The following is a 16,924-nucleotide window of genomic DNA, read 5'->3' as shown; positions in this document are numbered from 1 at the left end:
GGATATAGATTTGTGTCCTGCATGCTGTAGAAATTTGTGCTTATTTCCCACTGTGTCACAGGCTATTTGTGCATCAATGTGTTAGTAGATGGTGGCATAGGATGATGTGACACATATATTAATTTTGGGTGTGTGTTCACGAGTGTTGTGTATATTCTTGTAGACATACGACAGTATGTGACATGACCATTTCCTAGAAGATGGATGCTCTTATTTGTGTTAAACTATGCTTGCAAATAGAGTGATATGTTGACATATGTTGTGGTAACAAATACATAGATTACATGCAGTAACCGATCAACATTTCAAATGTTTGTGTAGCATTACATAGCTAAGTGATGCTTCTTTATTGTTGTACCAAATTTATTGTGGTAACTCTTGAGCCGATTTTTATTTGCCTTTGAGACTGTGATTAGTTGTAGGTTACTTGCATATATGGGTGGATGTAGACACACAGTAAGTGTGATGTGATGAGGATAGCGCCAGTTGACAAAATGACTTGCCATGCCACACGCATGGTGGTGGGCATAGGACATCGACACATTGTTTTCATTGCATTATCATCCTATTTTATTTGGCCTATTAATCAAGAGTACATGCTGATGCTTTTTCAGTTGTCCCATGATTAACCTATGTGTCAGTGTTTGTGCTGCGAGTTTTTTGGCAATTTATGGTCAGTACAGTGTTGAAAGATGAGTCATACACAGTGTATGTAAGGCACGACCTTTACCAATTTTCCATTACAGTGACACGTGTGAGGTATAGTGGTAGTATTACCTGCAATGTCAGACAATATTTTATGATTGGTGTAAGATACTGTCCCTACACTGTATTGGTTCATCATTCTGGCTCACTTATCCTTTAAATCTTCAGCCTCTCCACATTAAAGTTGATCGTGCTCACCATTATCATGTATGTTTGTGACTTTTGTCAGCAAACATATTTCCAGTGTGACACAGTACACAAAGATTGTTTAACAAAACTTTGAAATTGATTTGAGCAGTCTGGCCCCAGCTACATCTATGCACCATATGCAGATTGTCTTCACTTCTAAACTCTCATAAGAAGATGGACCTGATGGTGCCTAAGGCATTACACAACAAGCACATTGTATTTCACAATAATAGTCCATCTGCAGTCTGTATTTCAGATGCACAAAACATTTTAACATTTCAGGGTATGGTTTACTTAGTGTCATATAATCTCCCAGGTGATCGCTCTGTGTGACACTATTAGTTGGACTATTTCAGTTTTCCAGATTTTTAACCTTCTAATTATAAAAACAAGCTTTCAAGATATTGGTCAAGTGATTGTTTATTTTAATACATCATAAGGAGAATTTATTGGTGCAGAGTTATACGTCAAAACAAAATTTGAGGTGACATTATCTGAAAAGATTATTGATGATTGCATCTCTCTTCACATTTGATGCTGCAGAAGTAGAAGGTTGACCCTGATCCTCTTCTTCATCCACCCCATCATCAGGATTTTGCATCTCTTCTATGTCATCAGGCAGAGGTGTATCAGTCCTGACAAAAATGCTGTGTAGCATGTAACACACAAGTATTATTTTGCATACCAAGCGTGGGGTATACAGGAGCCTCCCACCTGAAATGTTCAGGCACCTAAACCTGGATTTAAGCACTCCAAAGGTCCTTTCTAATATGGCCGCCCTGGTGCGGCCTAGTGCCACATTGTAGTCCCACTGAGCCTGGGTGTGTGCAATTTTGATTGGTGTCATCAGCCATGGCATGGGTGCATAGCATTGGTCAGCTGAAACAGAAAATGGAGAAAAGGTACATTTGTCTCTTAGCATGATGTGGTTCATTAGTCTCTTAGCATGATGTGGTTGAGAATTATATTATTTGAGTTTGTGTCCAGTATTCTACATTCACCTTGCACAAAGTGTGGGACATGCAATTAAACTGCATCTATGCCATACATTTGTTAATTGTTAACAGCATAAACATTACTACACTGTCATTGTCACGGTCCTCTGTGATACCTCCATAGTGTTATATTCAGCAAAGTGCAAATGCCTTTTAGGATGTGACTATTCAACAATGGCAATGTGCCCCTAATGATATCTGGGACACTTATCTCACATGGGTCATTTTTTTTAATGAATAGGTACCATTTAAAAAAATGACACTCATCATCCTTATGATCACATGAGATATGGTAGTGGCTGTAGGAGTTACTTCCATTTGGTACAAATTTAGTTATACTTTTGTTCTGGATGTACAAGTTTCAATGTGTCAGGCTTGGACATGAAAGTGGATGTATGGGACCCTGTGAGAATGTAACTGCACATGTTGGTGTACACTTTCCACTCTGGGGACACCATACTTTAGTTACTAGATGTGTATGGAGGTTACATATAGACATTGGACAAGTAGACTGCATACAATGCAAGGTAAGACGCCTTGGTGTCAATGTATGCCATATCTTTGACACTGTTTGTTATCTATTCATTGTGTCTGCGCTGGCACCAACAGTGCTGATTACCACTGTGACACACACAATATGCCTTTGGAGACTTTGCTGTTGGAGGTAATAGGAGATGTGTTGTGTCTATGAGGGGGTACCTTGCTGCACAGTCCGGTCCCATGGAGGAGAGCTAGGGTGATTCAGTTACCACAGTTATTTACCTGTTATGTTAATTGTATGGAATCTTTTTTTATGTGTAATGTAATGCAGCATAGTTTAATGTAACTATTGCAGTACTAGTGCCTGTGAGTCATCTAATAACTCATAGAAGGGTGTAATGTAATCTCTTCTCTTGATCATGGGAAAGACTTACGGGACACAGAGTTCACAACGGGGATGCTTTGCTTTCTCAGTGTCTAGTTGTAGCTGATCATTATGAAGTGTGGTTACATGAATGTCCTGGAAAATATCTGGATGTGCAAATGGTTCCTCATGTTCTTTGGTATGCCACTGTACATCACATATTGTGTAGAAGGCTGAGCTAACCTGAATGCAGAGCAAAGTGTTAGTATGTGCTTTACTTTGACATACACAACATTCATGTTGTTCTCTGTCCAATTAATGACTAAATGATGTTATAGCCTGTTTGAGCAAGCACCATTGCCACATTGTGGATGTGTAATCTTGTTGTCTGGAGCTGACATTAGGTTATGTAGTATGTATGTCACAAACCTTGCAATGCAACCTGAGTTACTCCCCCTTACCATATGCGTTACAGGTACTAATCATTGTGTGGATGGCTATGAGCCTTATGCTTCTGCATCCTCAGTTGAGAGTATGTAGGGTTGCACAACACTTGCACACTGTCATATGAATATACAACATTGGATGTGTACAGTGAGGTTGTGGTATCGATTTATCTTGAGTGTGGAGGAGTTAAAAATTGTCCATAGTAGACAATGTTGCCATTTGCAAAGTGTGTAATGCCCTTTCTAGTGGGCTGCCTTACTGCTTACCTATTGATATTTGCAATGCTCTGCATAATTTCTTGAAAGAACCAGGTAGTGTTAAAATGGCCATGTCCTCCACTGTAGCATCATGATAGATAACAGTCCCTCATCCCATGAGACTGGTTTATGTGGCCAAAAATGTCTTATTGAATGTCAGCATGTCCAACAGCAGGCCATAGGGTAGCACACACTATACTGATTGAGGATGGGAGCTTGGTACAGATGTGTTTCACATCCCTTCTTAAGTGTCATGTGTGGCAGAACTTCCATTGTAAGGCCAAAGGAGAAACTTAACAACAGTGGAGGCATTTAACAATAGACTAGGATTGTGCGCCAAAGCTTTTAGGAAATGTGACCTAAAAAACAGACTTTATGAAAACGTGATTGGTAAATTTATGTTAGTTGCAAAGTGACAGCAACAGCAGGATGAAATGACAGAAGACTGAAAATGAGTGAAGAAGGAAAGATAATTGAAGCAGGATAGAACTTATGTACACATGCAATATAGATTGTGGTTTACTAAAGGGGGTGTGAGGGATGGAAAGACTCAAACTTTGAAAATGGTTTAGGTAATACACATTTTAGTACAAATATAAGTTTCTATGATGAGAAACAGAATTAGACTAAGTAAGTTATAAAGCAGACAAATCAGATTTAATGTAGAACTGACAGATGGATGGAAGGGCAAGAGAATGAAAGAAGGCAAAGTGAGATTTGATGACTGGAAGGAAAACAAAAGGTAATGAAAAATGGTAAGAAAGAGCTGGTGGGATATTATCCAACAGGACAAGACAAAGAAGAGAAGACTGATACATTTGAAAGCAGCTAAAGAAAATAAAAAACATGAACAATGAAAAGGGCAGAAAGCTAGAAGGTGAATGAAATGTTGAGGGCATGGACAAAGGTGAGGTATGAATTAATAACAGCTGAGGATGCACATGGAAATGGAGGACAGAAATCAAATGTTGGAAAGACACCCAGAGTTAAATTAGGTAAGGTATGACGTAAGAAAATATCACTGGTAAATGTGCAGTTTTGCACATTACTTAAAATGTACAGATGCAATAACCATCATTGCCAAGCATTGTACTAAGATGAGGTAAGACCTCAGGCACTTGAATGGTAAGTGTTGTGATCAATGACTTTTGGAGGATATTTATTCCTCGAGTGACAAAGTGGGTGGTAATTCAATTTCCTGTCTACTCCCTTGGTGGGACTTGTTAAGTGTTTGTTGTACTTTTGCATTTTTTGTTTGTGGATAAAAGTTGGCACATAAACAATATATGCACAATTGTATTTACTACATGAGCAATTTGACACTGTTTGCCTACATGATTGAGTGCTTTGAAGAGTGTGCTGTGTTAGAGGTGTACTTACCAACAAGGAGTCCATTTCTATAGGTGTCGTTCTGGAACCGCTGGTGGAGGACATATTTGCGGAAGATAAAAAAATCATGGACACTTCCAGGATACTTTGCCCTGACATTAATGAAGACCCCAAGATTGTCAACTATTGCCTGCTCATTCATTGAGTAGATATGCTTCGTGTTTCTGTAAAGGTTTGCAGTTTTTGCAGGAGGCACAAGTTGCACATGGGTGCAGTCCATAGCCCCAACACATGTGGAAAACCAGGAATGGCATAAAAGTCTTGCTTGTTGGTGAGTTGTTCTTGCGCAGTGTTGGGGAAGTGGAGGTACTGCAGCGTCAGGCTGATTATGGCATTCAGGACAGTGGGTATAAACCTGGAGAAGGATGCCTTGGAGACTCTAGCCACTCTGGCGTGGTCTGTTGAAAAGTCCCTGAGGCCAGCATGTGTAGTACAGCAAGTAGCTTTGTCTGCGGCGGGATGCTGGTGCAGTGCTGGGATGTGGGCTGTAGCCTTGGCACATCTGATTGGGGAGGCAGAAAATTGACCCCTTTTTAGCTTGTAATGGGCTACGAACTCCTCTGGCTGGAGGTGTATAAGGGTGATCCTCTGTTGGTAGATCCGCTCCCTTCTAGCGCTGCCTCTGTGGTGGGGTTCTTCTTGGTGCTCCTAGTTATAGTAGCAGAAGCTTCATGGCATTGTTGAGGTTGCCAAGGATGAATTGGGATTGCCTTCCTTCTATGCAAGTGTGTTAGCCTCATTTTTAAGACCAGGTATTTGCTGACGTTCAAAAACTGCAGCTAATGGACTTAGCAGCAGTTTTTTTTTTTTGCAACGTGCAAGGATTTCCTTGTAAATCTCGCGTTTGTGTTTAGCGGGGGGGTTTTAAGTGGGAACGCCTACCTTGCATCGCATTTTCAGTAAGTCATGCTAACAGAAATGGCACTGTGAAAAATTCACGCTAACACAAAAAAAAATGCTGCTAACTGAAGTTTGCGGCAACTTGTCAATTTGGCAATTAAAAAAAGCTGCTGTGTAACGTAAAAAAATTGACACTACCGTTACTCCTTGTAAATATGCCCCTAATTTTTTAGGAAATGAGACAGGCACAATCAGCAACAGATAGTATGAATCACTGAGTTTCTAAAAGAAATGTCAAAAAGACAATGGGACAAAATCCAACAGTTTATATTTTGGAAGTTTCAGACTACCTTGAAACTATGTTAACACAAAAGGCCACCGGGGCACTTACCAGCGGTCAGGGGGTTGGAGAGGAAAAATAATTGGAGTATATCCTCCCTGGGGATAACTAGTTCACGAAAAATACTCCACAAACACTATATCAGAACAAGATATCTGGTAGTGTAATATTTGAGGATGACTACACTAATAGTGGTAGTGAGGATTGAGCACTTACCCACTAAAGGTATCGGGCCATGCTAGTCATGTCCGCATGTCGTGGGGGAGAAAACTAGTTCTTTTTAGTTACCCTCACACACCCTAGTGGTGTCATGCTCTATCATCGGGTCACCCCGACTCCTAAAGGTCGGGGTGGGCTCAACCACAGTGTTGGGTAGCTCTTCAAATAGATGAAACAGGGGGGGCTTAAAGATAAAAAAAACCTCAGTCAGACCCCTGGTTTCCCTTTATTCTTGGGTCTGCTGGGTCAATAAAAAGTCTAAAAAGGGTCTCTTTGGGTTTTAATGGTCCTAAGACCCTAGTGCCGACATGTTGCAGTCCACAATGGCCATAAAGGTCTAGGACTTTCTTCGGGGCTGGTAAAGAACCCCCCTTCTCTATGTGTGGGGAATGAAAAGGATGGAAGGTCCCTATCCTATTTGTGTAGCGAGGGAAGAGTAGCTTCTCCTCGTGTATGTTAAAATGTCTCTGTGTTGCCAAACTCCGTCTGTGGGGCAAAATCAAAAAGGGTCAGAATTATAGACATGATAAGAATATAACTGTAAGTGCTTAATCCGTTGTGGTGCATGCAAAACTCAGTGTGCATGCTGTAATGGTGGATACTTAAATCTCCATGGTGCCATACATCCAAATCGTGCTTAGACCGGATATCATACTGTGACCGGATATCATAATGTGACATGCTCGTAGGGTCACTCAATGCATATTAATGCTATCTCAAACTTCTATTTGATGAGATGCATGCGTTAAAAACCAGTATAAATAGTCTCAACAACAGAATCGTAAACAATTAGCCTAAGTATAAACGTGATGTAAAGATCAGACATTCAACCATACATACGTGCATACATCCATATATAACGTTAGTAATTGCATTAGCACTTACCCAATTTGGGGGGGCTTCGTGCTTCTCAAAGGACCGAGAAATGCGGTATGTGGTCCTAATGTTTTTTTTAGAAAGAATGAGAAGTGCGTAGATGTAGATGATTAATATTAAAAATTAAAAACATAAGTCGTGTCCCCAGGGAGTGAGCTCTGGGGGTTGTTAGAAAAAGAGCACTCCCGTACTGGTCATTGAGAGTTGATGATTAGTTCAGGTTACAGGCATGTCGTCAAGTACTTACTCAGTTCGAGGTCTCACCCGTCATCTACACCTATTGCGATCTCGGTCCCTGGCTCTGCGAGAGTGAGCTGCTGGTGTATCGGCATTGAAATACCCCATATTGTGCTGAATCATTTCCGTGTTCAGTGCCGCCATCATGCGCTAACCGGATGTTGCGTGTGTGCGTTGGCGTCGGTATGCTCCCTCCTTCCGGTCCTAAGGTTTAGGACGATGGGAAATGTAGTTCCTATCCTCGAGATTCCTGTCAGGGACCCGTTTTGACTACAAAACTATTTTTTAAAGATATTTATCTCATTTGTACAAAGAAAGGGAAGACCCGTTTATCTTGATTTGACTAACTAATTATTTATGCTCATCTGCAGAAAGGGGGGACGTGCTGGTTAGAGGGCGCATAATTGTCTTTATAACTGAAATATTCAGTTCTTCTTTCTCGTTGATTTACATTGAGCCCTTATCGGATGTTTGGCGCTCGGGTGGTACCCTGTAGTCCACTATCAAACTGGTGTCGAGGTTGCCTCTTGGCGGGTAGCAGTGTTGGTGGGTCATCATGTTACTGTGTATGGGGAGGTCCCCATAATTCTCTCATTTTCTTTATATCATTTCTTAAGTTGGCCCCATGGGATAGAGTCATTGAGGCCAACCTCATGTGTCTTGAGGCGATAGATCCACCGCTGTTCCCTCTCGAGTAGGACTTTTTGTAGGTTGTTGGTAGCTTTTACCTTTTCAATCACTGTCCACCTGATGTCCGTGTCCTTATGATTACTCTCCACATAGTTCCCTGTCAGTCTTGTGGCTGTAATCGCTCTCCTGGTGGTACTCCTGTGTTCACAGATGCAGATTTTTATTTTGCGCGATGTCATTCCTACATATAGTAGGTGACATGGGCATTTGGTGAGGTAAATCACTGCCTCTGTGTTGCAGTTTGTGTGAGATCTTTGTTCCCAAGGAGTGGGTAGGCCGAGATCCAAGTGTCTTGTGTGTTCAGTGAGTTCGTACACCACGCACATTCCACATGGGAAATGTCCCATGACTGGAGGTGAGTTCCATACCTTTTTTAAAAATTATACTTACCTATACCTATTTTTTTGCATAGTAAAGGCATGCGAGCTGAAGGCATATGTGGTTAAGACATATGCGTGGTAAAGTCTTCATGGTAAAGGCATTCCGTGGTAAAGGCCGTTTCCCTTCTGGGGTGGTTAACATATCACTGGTGGGTGTGTTCTTCTTTGTACATTACAAGGGCCTTTCATGACATTTCTGCCAGCTACTCTAGTACAGCTCAGCTTTCTGATTATTGCTGGTGTTGCAACCTTTTCCTCACACTGGGTGCTGGCATTCTGCTATTTTAAACAGAGCACATCCACACACAAGGTAGCTCCCTTCTGTGCCAAGAGCTACCATGGCATTATATATATTTAGGGACCGAAAAATATTTTTGATTATAGACAATCTTTTTTTATGTTGGCGAGGCAACTCTCAAAACAATAAAGTTTTACAAAAAGTAAAACAGAATAAGCATTTAAAAAAGCCAAAAAGCCAAAAGGCTAGTAACCAAAGCCAGATCATTTGACATTCGCCTACGGTCGTTTCATATTATTCTCCTAGCACTTGCTTTAACAAGAGCAGAAACAAATCACAGAAAAGAAACCGATAGCATTGGTTATTGCCCAATCTGCATATCACTTACTGTGTATAAGAAATCCACTTGGTAGGCTCAAAGATAGTGGTGGTGAGGAAAAGGGTTGCGGAGCAAAGATGTTTTCTGCATTGTGGCCAAACCCCTATAGAAATCTAGGATCCAAAGGCAACACAAAACAACAGCATAGGTCTCTGCCTCACCATTTGGTAGCAGCCTGAAGCTTATTTCAAAAACACAGAGACACTGGCATCACTGCTGCACATGCCGTACACATTCTCTAAGTGTAAGGGTGCATGTGCTGATTTCTATGTACAGGAACAGTTCATTTTGTCAAGTAAGCTTTAAGTCACATAGATGGTTTATGTCAGTGAATTTTGTTGACAATTTTCCACCGTCCACAAGTAAAAACTACTAGCATCAGGTAGGGAGGGAGTGCATGCTGAATGTTATGTTACCAGAATATTGTGGGCACAATATCAATATGCAAAGATATCATTACCCAAATATTGGGTACCAAATATTATGACAGTATATAAGGATAATTATAGGTGTACTAGATATAACTCCACATATAGTTACCTTAAAATGATTTTCTATTTGTCTTCAGTAGTAATTTTATAAAGAACCAAACACCAGATTGGTACAGCACATTTATATATGTTTTTCAGTCAAAAAGCACAGTTGATTGGTGAAAATGTTTTCTCAATTCTACAAACAAAAGCACAAAACAACTGCAAAAACCAATGAGAAGAGGACACTCCTCCAGTGTAAAGTTATCTCATTGCTTGACTACTTAATAGCAAGCTCTACTTGAGAATTGTGCAATGAAAAACGTCATATCTTGAGAATGACAGTTAAAATAGACCAATGGCTGATCAATGTGCTGAATGAACCTTAGCAATGGACCAAAATGGCCTACACAATCAAGAACAAAAGCAATATGCTCTTCTCTGCATAGATGACTGTTGACAGGAGCTTTGTGAGATAGCTACATTTGTTGTTGGCTGACCTAAAAACATTTTCATTTATGGATAACTCCCTTTCCAAGGTTATATCTATTGATAACATTTGTGATACTGACACACTCACCCATATCTTATGAGTTAGGGCTTCTTCTTTTGACATTCTGAACCATAGGTGCTGTGTCACATAAAGTGAGCTCTGCTGGTGGCCACTGTTTTGGGGTGACTGGTGTCTTAAGTGGTTGAAGAGCTGCAGCTGTGCTATTATACCATCTTAGAAAGATATACATTATTGATTGTCACATGAACTTTCAAGGCGAGTTCTCCTTTTGGCTGAAAATATATCAGCGTTTCTTGGCGTATCTAAAATATACAACTAAACTTAACAAAACAAACACAAAGCAGCATAACACTGCAATCAAAACAGAACATGGGACATCACAGCAAAACAGTCAAAACATAACACAACACTTAAACTGCAGCCCAACAAAAGACAAGTACATAGCAATAATACAGCACAAAAAGGAAGTGGCATAAAAAACAAACGAACATATCTCCAGCACAACAAAGTGCCACACAGCAAATATGCATAAACGTTCTTATCACATATTGTGACCTCCAGTATCCTGTTTTCATACAACAGTGAGAAAAGGTGATTAGAGAAAGCAGTACCTTAATACCGCCAGTCAAAAATGTTTTGGAACCCGGCCTTGGCAGTTTTCCAGAAATGGGTCAGCCAGTGTCTTCATAGTTTATCTTGTAGACAGAGGGCATAAAGTCCATTAGATTGAAGGCTATTTTATTTGTCAAGAATTAGGCAGATATCTAGTGATGATTAATTATTACATTAAAAAGAACAACTCATTGCCATCTGTTTCAATATTAAACAAAAGAATAAAGTCGAAGAGGACTTCCAGTCTACAAATATCAAGATCAAAACAATGATGTGTTCACCAGTCAAAATATTCCTACTGGAAACTTTGCACCCACCTATGAGGAGCTCTAGCTGAACGTGAACCCCTCCGCCCAAGATATTTAGCTGAGCGGTATCCTCATGCTGACCTCCATTGAGATAAGAGGCCTAACATTTCTTCTTGCCCACTCTTTGCGTCTTCTCTTTAATGAGTACACCTGCTTCCCATTTACATTCACACTAGTAAAAGAGGTGAGTTCTCTTAGTGGTGATTTGGACTTGTATTCTAAATAAGAGAGTACACAGATTAATGACAATTAAGGATGACAGATTATCCTGTAGTTTGATTGTAAACTACTGAGCGATTCCACACCTTCCTGTAACTCCCAGATGAATCTATCTTTTAATCCAAAAAACAAGGTAAAAGGGTGTATTTACAATTTTTGAGGGAATTAACTAGTAGATCATTAGAATAAAGTCGGTATGAGAGCCGGGACAAATACAAACCATTTTACCTGGGTGTTGGGAATGCTACACTAATGAGCAAGTGAGGGAGGGTCAGCTCAGAGAGATGCTGGGATTAATAGCAGAAAGGCTTGAAAGCTGCACCTATCAGTTTAGGACAGGGGTCTCCAATATTTTATTAGTAGCATTTACTTATGTTTAGGACGCAAGGTTTATTGGTATTTCTCTTTTTAACATTTCGTCTGTATTTATCCATATTTATTTTTTGGCCATCTTATTTGTATTTATCCATATTTATTTTGTGTTTTGAGAATAAAAGTAAACTTAAAATGGTACATTTCCACATTTATTTAACTGACAAGCATTCACTCCGACTTTGATTTTGCATTTTAGCAAATTAAGCAGCCAAATATAACAAAACACTACACCCACAGATAAATATGAGAATTATATACATATATATAATAACATACGCCTGTATTTAAGGAAATCTTATCCTGTGTTTTTTACCTGCTCATGCATGTATCTGCTCAGCTGTTGGCCTGAAAGTCATGAGGGACACCATGGAGAGTTACTCGCAAGGATCACAGGGGCATATTTTCAAGGGGGTTTATCTCTGCTTTTTTGGCTTTAAAAGCCAAGAAAGCGGAGATAAAATTATCTCCCTATTACCTAGCTGTCGCTAACACCAGTTAGCGACAGCTAGTAGGAGATAGCGACCATCTTGGGCCCTACTTTGCATGTCAGAGAAATTTATCACTAATGACATGCAAAGTGGGCGTGCCAAGATGTTAGCGACTGGGAACAGTCGCTAACATCGCTATCTCCTATTACCAACTTTAGGAGATATTCGCGCTAAGCGCGAATATCTCCAAAAGCTAACACCTGCCCTGAGCAGTTCTTATTGAGGTTATCAAATGCAAAAACAGGATTTTCACAGAGTTTCTAAGCAAAAAAAGGTTTTCGCAAAAAATGGACACTTGTAACAAATCTAAACCATTGGATAGAAAATTTGTGGTATTCTCAAAAACGCAATGTGTAAGATGTTATTGCGGTGTATATTTTCGTCCGCCCCTACATTGCAGTTGCGGCAGTTATCATCGAATACCACAAAGTGTAAGGTGCCTGCCTCATCCAGAGGCTCCTCTGGTCTAGGTTCGCAGTATCCAGAGATCCGTAAGTGAGGTAAAACGTAAAAAAGTGGAAACCCCAACAAAAAATGGATTCTATGTATCTAGAAGTGTAATATTGTGATGTTAAAAAGAGGTGACACCTCTTTTTAACATCACAATATTACACTTCTAGGTCTAGTTACTCGATCTAGTAAAAGTACCCATCTTTTTACATTTTGTAGATCCTCACCACCATTAAAGTTTTCGGAGTGGATCTAATTTTTAATAGAATCCATTTTTTGTTGGGGTTTCCACTTTTTTACGTTTTACCTCACTTACGGATCTCTGGATACTGCGAACCTAGACCAGAGGAGCCTCTGGATGAGGCAGGCACCTTACACTTTGTGGTATTCGATGAAAACTGCCGCAACTGCAATGTAGGGGCGGACGAAAATATACACCGCAATAACATCTTACACATTGCGTTTTTGAGAATACCACAAATTTTCTATCCAATGGTTTAGATTTGTTACAAGTGTCCATTTTTTGCGAAAACCTTTTTTTGCTTAGAAACTCTGTGAAAATCCTGTTTTTGCATTTGATAACCTCAATACGTACCCAGGGGAAGCAAATGGACACTCATTCCTCCTCCCTATCTCTTTGATTACTTATGTATACTGAGCAGTTCTTAGCCATGTTATCCAATGGGAGGTGGATAACATGGCTAAGAGCATTAGCTCGGTAATGCCTGAATATCGCTGACTTTTCAGCGATATTCATGCATTGCGGCCGATTTTTATCGCATTTGCGATAAACCTTGGTAATACCAAGGTTTATCTGCGATCAAAATCGCCGCAGGTCGGCGATACATTTTTGTCTCTAACCAAGCAATAGCGATAATTATCGTTATTGCTTGGTAATATGCCCCACAATTTCCAGGATTTTTCTGCTTTTAAAAATACAGACCAAAATCACATTCTTGTCTGTCTGTCTTTATCTGTAAAGCCAGTACAAATGGAACACTGGGAGACTTGCTTATGTTTAATGAAAATCATCACGATCTACTAATATTATTAGTTTTGTAGTACCACTCATATATCAGCTTTACGTTTATCTTGGAAATGTAACCAATTTTACTCTCCAAACATCAGCTTAGGAGTTTTGAAAATACACACATTATCAACTTGAATAAACATTTTTCAATTTTGATAAACATATTACTTCAGAAAAGCAAATGTTTTTCATTTAGTGGCTGGACTGCATACAGATGAGCTAGATATAGGTAGCTGGAGAGCTACCAGTAGCTCATGAGCTACTGGTTGGTGATGCCTGGCGTAGGAGGGATAACCAGCAAACTGCTCAGTCGTGTCAACAAATCATGTATCAGATTTTCAAGATGAATACCTGACTCCCTGAATAAAAAGCAGGAGAGCTATTCTTCCTTTGTAAGCGTTTTGTATGTAGTGTACCGACCCATCAGGGCTAAGAGGGATAATAGTCTGGTCCAGATACTATACAATCGCACAGGCGCTTGTACGTTACCCATAGCAGCAGTTAGCAACTTTTGCATGCAAAACATTTTTGCACCAAATGTTCATGTAGCCCAACACCAAAATTGCTTTATGTCATGAAGCTCCAATTACGACTGTTATCAATACAAAATGGGTGAAAAGGGTGGAAGCAGTGCAAGCACCATAAGGCTTTCATGGAAAGCCAATCAACTAAACTAACATGACATGGCCTTGCGTGAAATCTTAACATGAAATGAAACCAGGGGCAAACAATGCAAAGCAGAATATCAGGTGATGTTTCTTGTGGAGAAGTGTGGCTCAATGGTTAGAGCAGGCAGACCTTGATGCAGAGCTCTGGCCAGGGACCAGGGTTCGATTCCCGCCTCGGCGGGTCTCCGACTCATTAATTCCCCATACTGGATATTCTCGCCTCAGTACCTGTTCTGATCATGGGTCCCACGCTGCAACTCTGGGCAATAGCTTGCTTAGTCTCCACAACGGCCCCAAAAGCGCTGGGATGCCTGGCTGCACCTGGGGGTGCCCAGGAGTGGACATTTCCCAGGAAAGCCAGGAAGGGTTCCTAAGCGGTATACAGACAGCGCCGGGACACCTCCAGTGGAGGTAGCTGTGCGCTTTACAAATTCCGACATTTCTATGCATAAGATGTGTAATACCACAGTGTTTTTTATTTATTTATTTTAAGCTGCGTTTTCTTGGGCGGTTGCTTTACACTGAAACTTCTACTTGAGGGTGTAACTTAAGACCAAATCTTACACAAGACACTGATGTCGTGCATTGCACCTTAGTGTGATACTTAGGGCCATATGTATCAACATACCCTTTTGCGATTCCTTAATAGCGATTTCTAAGGAATCGCTATTTAGAAATCGCAAAATGCTATGTATGAAGAAATTCGCTATTTTTTAGCGATTCCTTAAAATTCCTTAATTGCGATTAGCTAATCGCAATTAAGGAATAATTTCCCATTCATTTCTATGGGCCAGGAGGCCCATAGGAGTGAAGGGGAAATTTGCGATTCGCAATTTGCTAATCGCAAATTGTGAATATTTTCAAGGGTGCAGGGGTGTCCAAAGAACACCCTGTTGCACCCCTGAAATCTGCATGGGTGCACATGTGGCGAACATACATGCCCTAAGGGCATGTCTATGCGTCACATGGCACTTTGAAAAAGGAAAAAAAAAATATTTTGGAAGGAATTCGCAACTTACCACCAACTAGAAGTTGGTGGTAATTTGCGATTCCTTAAGGCCAATTTGCTATTTTTTTGGCTTCTTACATTGCATTTAAGGAATCGCAAAATTAGCGATTCCTTAAATGCAATCGCAAAATAAGGAATCGCAAATTTTGCGATTCCTTATTTTGAACCACTTTTTGCTTAATACATACCATTCAGCAAATTCGCATTCGCAAAGGCCGAAATTCTGTGAATTTCGGCCTTTGCGAATGCGAATTTGCTTGATACATATGGCCCTTATTGTTGCACCACAATAGCATTTTTAGCGTGGGTAGTGAGATCATTGGTGCATCACTCTTTATGAAAATTGTGCTGCACACCTTTACTCTGCTTAGTGTAGTGCAGGAATGGCTGCATGAATGTTGATTAATCTGGTGGGGTCTGTCTTTCCCCGAGGCACACTTGGAATCTTGCCTATTGTTGATGAATAAGCTTCTTGGTGTTTGGATCTCTTGGCACCTAAAATCATGAGTGTTTTGCCTGGTAGCTGTGCAGGCCAGGAAGAGAAAAGGAGTCACAAGAACCAGTAGCTAAAGCTGTTGTAAGAAGAAGAGCTGAATTCGCACAGCCCTGTTCCAATCAAGACTTGAGTACAACTCTGTTGGTGCTATCAACCTGGTGGCAAGATGACAATCCCCAAGAAATTGTAAGTGATGGACCATCTAGCCTTTATGTCTGTGTTTGCTGAATCCAGATTTCACAACCCCAATTGTGGATTCCAGCTCAGCAGAATTTGACCAAGATGCCTCTAGAGAGTTTTGAGCTCCTAAAAAATTGTGGGTCTTATTTACAAGGAAGTAAAGCAGTGCGGTGCTGCAAGCGATTTGGCCGCGCTGCATTACTTCCAAAGCAAAGGGATGTTTCATATTTACAACAATATGACGTATTGCTGAGCTCTCACCTGCACTGGCTCACAATTAGATGTCATACGCCAATGCAGGCATCCTTGCACCATGGTGCATGGGTGGCTGCATTGCGGGGGTGACACCTTCCTGCACAAAAATAATCACGAGAGGTGTATTCCTCTTTCTATGGAAAGAGGAAAAAACTCTGAGAAATAAAAGTATTTCTCCCCGTAGCTCCTCCTTTCGCCTCCCCTGGGGAGGTGTAGGATTTTGACGCAATCCCAGGTTTAAAAAACCTTGTAAATCTGGGAATACTGCAGAATCCATTGGTGTTGCGTGGGAACACCCACAGCAACACCCATGGATTGCCCCTTTCATGCAAAGTGCTGCATGAAAAGGGGCCGCATTTACAAGAACACAAAAAGCCACGCAGGATGGCTTTATGTGTCCTTGTAAATATGGAGCATCACACTGCGCCCCTGGTGTGCCACAAAAAGTGACGCACCGGCGGTGCAGGGGGCTTGTAAATATGCCCCAAATGTGTAAATGTTCATTACCCCTAACCCCAGAATGTCAAGCTAGCCAAGTCCACACATGTTCTCTTCATTTTTGGTCCCACTAAAAGGGCCTACAGTGCCAGAAAGGAGTTTTTCTCAGATTGTATGTTTCCTATAGACGTGCATTGAATCCCGTTGGATTCAATTATAAATTTTGGACGCATTGAACTCAATGGAAATAGTATTTCTATTTTTATCCCTTTTGTAGCATCCTGCTACAATAAACACAGACACATGTGTTTCTCTAAACTGGAGCTTTATTCATTACCTCTTACTCCTGCCCTGTCCCTACACTAACTAACCATTTCCTGCGTCCAC

This window comes from Lissotriton helveticus, chromosome 4_1, assembly GCF_964261635.1.
Source record: "Lissotriton helveticus chromosome 4_1, aLisHel1.1, whole genome shotgun sequence".
Taxonomy (NCBI): Eukaryota; Metazoa; Chordata; class Amphibia; order Caudata; family Salamandridae; genus Lissotriton; species Lissotriton helveticus.
This window is presented reverse-complemented; position numbering follows the sequence as displayed.